This window comes from Lagopus muta, chromosome 7 (assembly GCF_023343835.1).
Source record: "Lagopus muta isolate bLagMut1 chromosome 7, bLagMut1 primary, whole genome shotgun sequence".
Classification (NCBI taxonomy): domain Eukaryota; kingdom Metazoa; phylum Chordata; class Aves; order Galliformes; family Phasianidae; genus Lagopus; species Lagopus muta.
The window spans coordinates 50210231-50221556 of record NC_064439.1 but is presented as its reverse complement, the minus strand read 5'-3'; the positions used below and the strand labels follow the sequence as shown (position 1 = coordinate 50221556).

Here is an 11326-nt window from a genome sequence, read left to right as displayed (position 1 = left end):
AAGCATTTGTGTAGATGCGTATGCATGCATATTTAAGCATGTGACTTTTGTCATCTGCAGTTACTGAGAGCTTTATGCAGCCACATATCACACCGGTGACAACGTGACCTGCCGTGAGTCCTTCACCATCCCTCTGTGGAATACAGATATGCTGACTGCAGCTGAAGAGAAAATACCTAACCTGGTATAAATCCCAACTGTTCAAACTTGTTAGTGTTGCATGAGGTACTAATTTTCTACCGACAATAACTTTACATTGAAGTTGCATAGCATTTTTCATCCATCACTAGAAGATGTGAAGCTAGGTTTACTGCATTTCTGGGCCGTAGCCTGATTCAGAACATGATACCAGAGGTCGTGGTGGGAATAAATTCACTGACAGTCCTTCCAAATTGTCATCTGGTGCGATACAGGCATTTTATTTGATCCGTTTGGTGGGTGTACAGCTCAGTGCCCCGTTCACAATAGGACTAAGCCAGCAACTGGTACAGAGAGATAGATGTGAGACTGGGAGATTAAGAGAGGTAGATATAGATAGATCACATGAGGTCTTGGTGGAAGAGCAATTCATGCCCCAGATTCACTAATCTCAGATGTCTCCTATCCAGTTATCATCAAATGTGTTGCACAGTATCTTTCTGCAAGGACAACTGTCCACTGGGAATTGAAGATTAAGACCAGTAAACTGGCTTGGGTGCTGATGAGATTTGAGTCTGCACCCAGGTGGCCACGAAGGATAAACAAGCAGCTCTCAGGGACTTCTGAATGCATGTGGAAAGCCGTCTAATGGGCAGATGCTATTTTCATACTTTGCCTGGGACAACTGGGGATACCTGAGCAGTAGCAAAGCATTAAATCCTTACGAAAGAGACATTAAGAAAATAGTAAGTGTAGTTACGTGTAGCTAAAATGAAATGGCTTGGATGCTCAGTTTTTCCTGTTGCAATTTAAAAAAAGCAGATAAATACCTTGAATTTGAACTATGAAAATGGACAAACCCCAGCTAGTACAGTAATTATTTAAGAGGCTGATGAAAAATCTGAAGACTGCAAGCTTTCCACGGTATTTGAGAATACTTTAACTTTAAAATATGGGCTAGTAGATTTAAGGCTTATGGGAAAAGAATCTAGTCATTTCCTAGGGGAGTGTCTGAATGCCATGTTTTACCTCAAAATGCGTATTTCCAATTCACTGCATCAACAACTGGGGAAAAAAGAGGGGAAAAAAAAGGCATTTTGACAGATCCTTTGTGTTTGTGATATTTCCCACCCATGACTGACACAGCTACACCAGGCAGTGTTGGAGCAGGACTGGATATGCTAGGAAAACTGTCTTTTTTTTCTGATACAGATTATTTCATTCAAAGAATTGGTTTAAATTCTGCCAGGAGAAAAGTCTATAATCTCCATCTCCTGCAGAAAGGCTTGTGGCTTGCAAAATGCTGCTAAATTCTTTCATGTATAGCCCAGCCATGCAGTCTGGAGAGAAGCTGAAATAATTCCCTTGAGAGAGACTGAAAGTATCCCAGGTCATTTAGAGGGGATATTAATGATGATTTATCTAATTATAGCAATGTAAATATCAGCACCATTAGCAATTCCTTTTCTTATTATAGTGTGGTAAAAAGGAGATAAACTATTTACGCTTGTTCTATGTGGATTTTTATGATTTTGGCGTCTTTACTGGCAGCAACTTGTTTGACAGACTTTGTTTTTCCCTGTGTGCCTCTTCTCTGATAATTTACACGTACGTGTGCTCTTAAATAGCAAACAAAGGAAACTCCCTGTGCCTCTTTCTTGGATATATTTATGGTCACAGACTAAAGGAGCACACACACACAAAAAAAGTTTGAGTTTCTTGGAAGAAGAAGAAAACATTCTTCTTATGAAGCTGACATTCGTAATAACAAAGTGCTTTTAATGCAACTATATGTTAAAATCAGAGAGGGTAGAAGTATATTGAACTGAAGTTTATGCTTAAGAGCTGATGGGCTCAGGCTTTCTCTGCAGCCAGCCCACAAGAACAGAAGATCCTGCAGAAACCAATGCTCTTTTAGTCCATGTGTAAGCCCCAGCTTTCCATTAGGAATCGCAGCAAAGCTAATAAGAATAAATAGAAAGGATATCCTTACATATTTAAGATTAGAGGAGATTAAAAATTCACTGGGCCTCGACCCATTAATTTTATTGCAAGGCATTCAAACCTGCTGATAGCAAGGGCATAAACAGCTGGCTAGATTATCTAGATTAAACAACCAGAGGAAGAGGATGGTGGATAAGAGATGATCTTCTACAGTGGAGAGACAATCCTGATCACTAGAGATCAGTCTTTCTTCCACTGAAATCTAGCAGGATCCCTGAAGTTAATAGAGAAAGCAGACATAGTTTCCTCACTACGGATCACGGGAAATGATTATGTATGTTGTGTCCTGTGAAGGGCTATGGTGAGAAAATAGTGAGAAAAATGGAAAATTCAGACTCTTGAATGATGATTGCTATACTGAAAAATCCAGATATTTCCCAATAATTTTCCATTTTTTTTTCAATGCCAGTAATAATGATTAAAAAAAAAAAACCAAACAAATAATGAAGTGAATTTAAAGCAAAACAAAAAATTGTGCTGAAAACTGGCATGTGTCAGTAAAAGGATTTTTGAAAATGATAGTCAAATTCATAGGATCGGTTTAATCTTAGAACATAATTGAAATGCAATGAATTACAAGCAAGAAAAAAAAAAACCCACAAAACTTTCCTGACTAATAATTCCCTGTCCAATAATATTTATGTAAGTTTAAGTGCGTCCCACAACATGATGATATTGCAGTATTTTGTTATTAGTCTGGAAAGGTAAAAAGTTTCAGCCACACTGTAAGAAAAATCATTATGTTGGTTCCAGAGTTTTATTATCCATCTCCCAGTTTTCCTTCAAGAATGTAATAAATACTATACTGCCAAAGAGATTTGGTTTCTGCTGAAGAGCTGAATTAGATCAAATTCTCTTAGTCTGCAGTGGTACATAATACAGCTCAAAGCCAGGAGAAGAACTGGTTCTTCACTGCAGAAGAACTGGCTCTTTCCCTACTTAAGAGCAATCTACCCATTTATCTTCCTTACATTGCCCTATTTTCCTTCCACCAGCTACCTCCTGAGACCTCTCTGCTGCACTGAACAGACAGTCCTGCAACAAGCAGATTGCATGGGTGGGAGTGAGACATGCTGGTCAAGTTCTCGTGTAATGGCTACTGCTCCATGGATATTGCATAAATGCATAAATGCATAAATTGATGCTATTGCTCCGTGTCCTAGCACATCACTTGTGCTTCCTGGGGTTGCCTGGTAAGACTGTGGTAAAACACAGCAGATGTAGCCATTTCACAGAATTTATCCCAATTTTCTTGTTGGCAAAACCATGTCATGATAGCTTTGTCTGCTAGGGGGTGACACTTGACTGGATAACCAGCAACAGCAGGCTGGGTGCCCGGCTGCCCATGAGGACCTGGGTGCCGATGCTTCAAGTGATGTTTGTGAGGTGGAGTGGGGAACCAAAAGAATAAAAGGTTCCAGCAGTGCTGAAGATCTCCAGAGGCTGAGTACTCACTGTCACTGGAGAAGAAGTGGAGTGTGGTGCAACTGAGGGTGGTGTGAAGATCGATTCTCGGTGTGACTTAGTATCAGGTCTTCTGCATTGAAGCTGCTGTCAGCACAACGCCTGTACATGATCGTGCTTTCCTTGAACAACAACTGCTGCAAAAGGGAAATACAATTGCAGAGCCTGGAGGCCTATATTTTTCAAGGCTGGGGCAGAGAAGAAGTGGGGATATAAGGCAGGCTGCAGAAATGCACAAGGATTGTAGGTGATGCTGTTTTTGGGCAGAAATGCCCTGTGGCTGTGGTATCTTCTGCCAGAGAGATGGGTTTTGGCACTGACTGGCAGGTCTTCTGCATGAGGGAATTCCTCTTTGCAAGGATGCATCATAGACAAGTCTCACAGTTCTGGCTCTCTTGGAGGGGCAATCTAGGTGTGTGGATAAGTCAATACATTTTATTAATAATACTTTTTGTCTTTGCTCTTCTTTCAAGTTTGATTCCTCTGAAGCAGACATGAAAGGTTTTAAGAAAGGCAAGTCTCTCCACAGAGCTGCCCATTTTCATTTTGTGGAGCTGAAGGGTCTTGGATGCTCTGAGCTTCTGTTATGTGCCTCATTGTCAAGGTGTTGAAACATTTACAATATGTTTCAAATGGCAAATGTCACCCTCTTCCCTTCATCTCTTATTTCCTGCTTGGTCTGACCATTCAGACAGGCGCAAGCAGAAAACTTGGTTGTTTTCTCTGTGTTTCTCTTCTCTCAAGACTTTTGCTGCTCGGGAATACATCAGAAATCTTTCTGTTCTTTTTGTTTTTATTTTTTATTTTTTTATTTTCCACAAGCAGAGCTCAAACAACTGTTAACTGCTCTTTAGGTTTTAACATTTCTTGACTGCCTTAATTTTGATGGGGGAGCTGAGGGTTTTCTTTTATTTTATTAAAATCAGAAACCTGTGCCTTGAACTGTGAATCAGATTTTTTTTAAAAGGGCAAAATATACTTTTATGGCATAAGATGCCAAAAATCCCAGGAAACAGCAGTTCTTTTTTTTTGTAAGCCTAAGAGTCATAGCAATCCGAGCTGCTACCCTCAACTTCAGATCGTGCCCATCTGAACTTCTGTTCTACCTACTGTCAAAATTAACATCTTAAGATTATTAATTCCGAATGATAAATGGTTAGATGAACAGATTTTTCCCCATTAATTTGTTTCGAGTATATGGTAACACTTTTTACACAGGTTAATTTCCGCTGTTATTTTTGCAGGCTTTCATTATCCAAACTTAAAAAAAGTGTGGGGTAAAAAAAAAAAAAAAAAAAAAAAAAAGACTGCAAAAATATGAAGGAATTGGCAACACATAGGAAAAGAAAAGAGGGATCAGTAAGTTGAAAGAACCATATAACTCTTAAAGTGATACAGAGGTCTAACTAAAGATGCTGAGCCCTCCCCTTCTGTCCTGTTTACATGGCTATATCTAGGCCAAAACAGTGCAATATCACTATTACTGTACTTTCACAAGGCAACTCACATTTTCCCAAGAGTCAAAAAGGAAGTCGCACGGGATGAAAAAGGTGGAATAATATAAGCTTTTAATGTCTTTGCTCAGATATGGCTGTGGCACATGCCTCTTCCTGTGTAGCCCTGAGCCTGTCAGCAGCATTGGTTGAGCAACCGTGCGCTGCTCATTTGGGGCAGGGACAGGTTTGCCCATTGGCATGCTGTGAAATCGCAGGCTCCCAGACTGCGGTCCTCTCTGCTGCAAGCCAGCACCTGCCTGCATCTCTCCGGTGTGCCCAAGAGCTTGGCAGGTCAGACGTCTTGTACCTGGCCATGAGAGCATCTGAGTGCCGTGTGTCTGTCCCAAAAAGTCAGGAGTGCATCTGGTGCTGAGGAACAGATGCACAAATGTGCCCAGCACGGCCTGTGCAATCGGGGCATCTGTAAATTATAGGCGCTTCCCCAAAGCCATCCTTCTGCAGAGATTTCCAGGTGGAAAAAGAAAATAAAGCCACTGAGGAAACTCAGAGATCTGGTGGCGTTGATAAGGTTGCCTTCCCTCAGTTTATAAAAAAGCTGTGAACTGAGGTGCCCCAAACCTTAACTACAGCTTTGTTTTGTAATAGGATGCAGAACGTTTTCAATGGCAATATTAAGGGGAGCTTTATCAAATGCTGGTGTCAAAGGCTGGTTGTTCATTTTCAGATAGTGAGCAGGCCTGTCTTCAAGTACCATTGATTTTTGTGGAACCTGTCAACTGCTTGGGGTAGCCTGAGCTTCTGGTACCTTGTTGAATCATTGACACTGGTAACAAATCTTTACTTGTCTCTGTTGTAAGCCGGGTTATGAAAAAGGTGTATATGAAGTATCTGACACTGTGATGGCAACAACTTAAAAATACACACTTTTCCTGAGAGCCAGACCTGCCTGACTTGATGGAAACTGGCTGCAATAATGCTCATACACCTTTTTTTCAGGCTTCTCTCATCAGGAGAGAGATCTGCATTACTGGAAGAAGTAAAGAAGGAGTCTTGTCGAGATGCAGGGTTTCCTGAAAGATATAGGAAGCATTAAGTTCTGTGCTCTTTGGCTACCTGTTGCTGCTGTTTGTGGACTATTCTGTGCACGGGAAGCAGGGATGGGGCAGACTGGGACATCGAGGAGCTGGGGGTGAGGAGAGGCACCTTTCACCTCTGCCGTGGGCTCACGTTTTGTCCTCGGAGTGCTATTTGGTGGAGTGCATTGACTTGGGTGAAACTTTCCTGCAAGTCTGTCGCTCAGGGAAGCCCGAGGTGCCAGGACGAAAGTGAATCCCGCACACGGGGAAACCCCGCTCAGGGGATGCGTTTCCTCCAGAAAGCCCCGTTTTTGGGGCAGGGGAAGGAGGCCGTCCGGCTGGGGACGGCGGACGGCCCGAAGGATGGAACGGGAGAGGAGGAGAGAGGCTAGGGGAGCGATCGGCGCGGAGGGGCCGGCCGGGGGGGCCCGCCGCCGCCTGCCGGCTGTGGGCGGGCCGTCGCCGCCTTCGGGCCGCCGCCGGGGCGGGCCGGGCCGGGCCGGGGGATGGCGGGGGGAGGAGGAGGAGGAGGAGGAGAAGGAAGGGGGAGCGGGGGTGTCATGCCGAGAGCGCGCCTCGCAGCCCGGCAGGCCGCGGCCCGACCCGCAGCCCCGGGCGCAGCCCGCAGCCCGCCGTCAGCGCCCCGCCATCCGCTCCCCGGCCGGAGCGAGTCCGGCCCAAGGGACGGGGAAGGCAAAGCCCGCCGGCTGCGAGGGGAGGGAGGGGGAAAGTTCGGTGGAGGGAGCGGGGATTACTAGGAGTTATCCCCAAAGAGCCTGGCCCCGCTCCGGGCCAGAGGGCAGCGCTCGGCGGAGGGGGCGGCGGGCGCTGCGAGACATCCGCGCGAGTCGGAGAGCGGCGGGACGGACAACTTTTCCGACACGTGAGTACCGCGCACCGTGCTTTCAGCTCCTTCTCGGCTGCCGGGCGCGGGACGGAGCGGGAGGTCGGGACGGAGCGGGAGGTCGGGACGGAGCGGGAGGTCGTCCCGAAACGCCGGACGCGGGGCGGCGGGGGCCGCTCGCCTCTCTTTTTTCCTTCCCTCCTTTCGCCCCGCTCTTTTTGTCGAACCAAATCAGAAATGTCAGTCGGTGCGAGTGAGTCAGAAGGGATCGGATTACAAGATCGCCGCGGCCGATGTCGGATCGGCGCGCACGCACGGGCAGGGAGGGCAGGGACGGGACCGCACCGCGCCGCCCCGGCTCGGCTCGCGGCGTGCCCCGCTGGCCCTGCGTGGGGAACCGCGGCCCGCTCGGGCTCGGCGGCGGCAGGTACGTACCCGGCGGGGCGAGAAGTTCTTTGTTCGCGGCCGCTCCGTCCCGCTCTCGGAGCACAGGGCTGGCCGGAGCCGACGCCGACCCCAACATGGCCCCGCGGCGGATCGCGGGCGTTCCCCGGCTCGGAGGAGGCCGGCCGCAAACTTTGCGGGGGAGCGGCGCGGAAGGCGCTGTCAGGCGGGAGGGGCGGGCGGCCGTTGTTCGCTGCGGGGCAGGGAAAGTTGCGTACCGGCCGGGCGGCGGCGTAAAGCCTTTGTGTGCGGGGGAGCGCGGGGCCGCGCTGCCGTTCTCGGGTCGGCCGGGCCGGGGGAGCCGCGGGACCGCGGCTCCCCCGGCCCGGCCGACCCGAGAACGGCAGCGCGGCCCCGCAGCACGTGGCGCCCACTCCAAACCCCCACACAGCGTGAAAAGATAAAAGGAACCTCCCCTCCCCCCTCACTCCCCCCACCACACCGGTCTGTTCTTATTACTATCATTTTTTTTTTTCTTTTCAACCCCTTTTGAACGCGATCCTCCGGTGTCCGTGGCCTCCTGCCAGTTTGAGCGCAGATATATATGCGTTTTCCAGCTCGAGTTCGCGCTGACGGTCCGTGCGGATGGCAGCGCCCGTAGCCGCAGGTAGGCGAGCTGCCCTGCCCCGCACGAAGGTCCCGCTGTGAGCGCTGCCCTCCCCACCTGACTCTCAGAGCTCAATAAAGCTCCTTTGTAAGCCTCAGCCCGCAGACTTGGTGTCTTTTGTGCGTCCTCCAGGAGCGGGATTTCTCCAAGACCTTTGAGATAACGTGGCTGGTTGAATGAACGCGTCTCTGAAAGGGCGCTCTGCCTCTGAGCGGGGTGTGAGTACCTGTTTTGGAGGCATTTTCAATCAGCTGAACGACGGGAAATCGCCAAGTTGTGCTGCGAGGTTGTTTTGAATTTGGTCTGCGGGCAGATTATGGATTGAAATCTGCCAGAACTGGCCTTCAGTAGTTTGAATATTTGTGCATTTGCTTTGTAATTTGGGAAGGTGCCTCACTGATTGATTCCTATAATTATTTCACTTAGGCTCTTTATTAAAAATTAATAGTGATCTGACACTTTCTTAATTACATGTGTCACTATTATTTTGAAGGAAGACAAATGCTGCGTTTCAAAAGTAAAGTAACCTTAACATGTAGAAATTGCCGCGACCGCAGCGCAGTATTTCAGAGGAAATATATATTCAAAGTAGTAGTGAATGAGCGTAGCAATGTAAACTGTAAGCAGCCTCCTGAGAGCTTGTTTATATAATGAAGCTTTGGGTTTAACGAGCTCCTGTGTAAATACTTTTCAGTTTGGTGTATAGCCCAATTTTAAAATAGCAACTATGAGAGAAGGCTACGTTAAGGGGGAGGATTATTTCTTTTAAAAGCAGGATTATGTGATTCTGAATGAGTAAGAAGTCTGCTCCCTTAGCGTATGTATATTCCTTTCTCTGCTAGGAAGTGGAAGTAAAATTATGGCTTGAGGTGCTTTAATGTCTGCACAGTTGCGTTCAGATAACTGCACATGCTGTTCAGCATGACACGCTGCTTTCCTGAGCATTTCCGTGGAAGTGCTACAAAACAAAGACATCACCTGCGTTTTCCTGCTTAAGTGGAGTAATGCTTTTGACTTGAGAATGCGTGCGGTGGCCAAGACAGCATTTACTGTTGTAAGCAACCTGCAGCTGTGAAAAGCACGTTGTGCGTTCTCAGGTGCAAAAGCATTTTATAGCTGAGAAATTATTGGTTTGTATAAATCATCTCTGATTTGGAACTGTTGCTAGAGAAACCAAACTATTAAAGTTTTCAGATATCATTATGATTTGCACATCTTGTAGACTGCTTATTCTTTTCCTTTCTTTTTCTTCTTCTTTTTTTCTTTTTTTTTTTTTAAACAGGACAATTGCATGCATGTGATGGTGACCCTTAAAAGTTTAAGTAGTTCCAGTTACACTTCCTGCCTCATTTTTTGGAAAGGCTATTTCATTACCTGTGCTCTGTAGCGTGTTTGAATTCCATACCATGTATTCAAGCAAGGAATGGCACTTTTGTTTTGTTTTGTTTTGTTTTGCAGACTGCTAGTGAAAAGTTTGTCATCCTTGCCAGATAAATAAGGAATCTGATGCTTATTAGAGCAGGATTTATTTGGAGTTATGGAAGGAAACAGTTTAATGATCAGCGTTGCGTGCACTCAGCTATATGCAGACAGTAATGTGCAAAGAAGCAGCAGACTTAAAGGAAGAGTGAATCAATGAGTCATGAAATCCTCAGGAAAACCTTAGTAATGGAATGTTAATGCTTTTAGACTATAGTAGATTATCTTAAAAGTCAGACTTTTCTTCTTTATGCAATTGTTGTAAATCCCTAGCTAAAGAATACTTTGAAGAAGGCTTAAGTTTTTCTGGCACTCATTTTCTGTAGTCATTCTGATTGTTTTGGAAGATTCAAGAAATTTTCTGCCAACTTGCAGTTAGGCAATTAAAATGCTAAAATGGCTACAGAGGAAGCTTTTTATTCAACAAAAGGTTCAGCTGTAATAATGGTTTCAAGTCATCTTTTAAGCGTAGGTTTTATAGACATCCTCCCTTCAGATTTTGTCGTTTTTATAAGGCAATTGATTTGTTATACTTTAATATCAAATAAAATGAGACAGAATAAACAAAAATAGGGCATGGGTGCTGCTGCAAACTTTTCAAGTTCTCTCAGTGTATTTTTCATCTGTACTTTTATTTGATAGGTCTGAGGAATAGAGCTGTAGACTGGCAAAGACTTTAAATGAAATTTCACACTTTGATGATTTTTTTTTAACTTTGATATATTGACAGCAAAAGGAGCTGCAAAGCTTTTATATAACTTGAGCAGTAACGCCAAGCAGCAGTCAAACGTCTCTATGCATTTGTGTTTAACTGCAGAAGAAAAACATGTCCATGGGCAGTAGAGGGTTCTTATCAACTCCCTAATCCCAGATCCCAGCAAACCTTGAGGGCATGCCTCAGATCTTGCTGAAATCATTGTAGACTCTCACAGTTCGCAGATTAAATATGCTATGTGTTCCTGGCTCCAACAACAGTTTTATGAGCTCACTAAGCTTCCTGTTTTAAGATCCTTTTCTGAAGTTTTTAGGAGCTGCTAAGGGCGATGCTGTCTAGGGCAAGTGGTACTTGTTAATTTAGAGACACTTCAGATATTTCACTCTGTCTGTAAAAAGAGCCAGAATTACTGTTTTCGAATTGGAAGGTGGGCTGCACTGGAGAAAGGGACCGTTTAAAGTGTGATTCTGTTGTTTTAATGTGTTTGTCGGTACACAAGGTTACAAAGTTTATGTGAGGCTTGATTTGTTTTATGGGGGCTTCACTTGGACCGGGCTCTTTAAAATGAGACTTTTCCAGTTGTAATTCTAAGCACAATGTAGCTTTTAGTGCACAATTTCTGAGCCTCTTTTAACCAATTGTATTTGTAGCAGCTCATTAAACATACCTTTGAAGTTCTCATTCTCCTTTCAGTGTCAAAGAAGGGAAAACGTGTTCTGCCGGTGGTGAGTTTCAGGGAATCAGGTAGTGATCCCCGGAATTTGTTGGCCCTTAAGAACGGGTGGCATTGCACCTCAGCTTCCAGGTCCTGCCTTGTTTTGTAGCTGTTAAAGAGTTAACTCTTACGTTTTATTCGCTGTAATCATGTTTATGTATTTGGCGTAATAGTTTTAATTAAAAAGGAAAGTACTTATTGTCCAACAACATGTGTCATGTTTTTCCCAAGAGAACTTGAGCCAATTTTATGCTTAAAGGTTATTCAGTGAATGAAATTTTGAAAGCCCATTTGTCAAGGTGCTGCACGGTTTCTGTTAGTTTTCAACCCCCAAATTCATTGTCTGCATGGCCCAGTCATTAGTCATCAGTGTATTAGTGCTG

The 11326-nt window shown here is 45.2% G+C and overlaps 1 protein-coding gene across 3 annotated transcripts in view; it reads left to right on the top strand.

Annotated features, from left to right (window-relative positions):
* The first annotated feature begins 6908 nt into the window (after positions 1 to 6908).
* Positions 6909 to 11326, top strand: part of GLI3 (GLI family zinc finger 3) — a 203718-nt gene continuing 199300 nt past the window's right edge. For 2 of the 3 annotated variants that reach the window (XM_048951158.1, XM_048951156.1), the window contains exon 1: positions 6909 to 7022. The gene's annotated coding sequence lies outside the window, so the exon portion shown is untranslated. Of the gene's footprint in view, positions 7023 to 7954; positions 8035 to 11326 lie in introns of all 3 variants that reach the window. The other variant, XM_048951157.1, reaches the window with a different exon arrangement.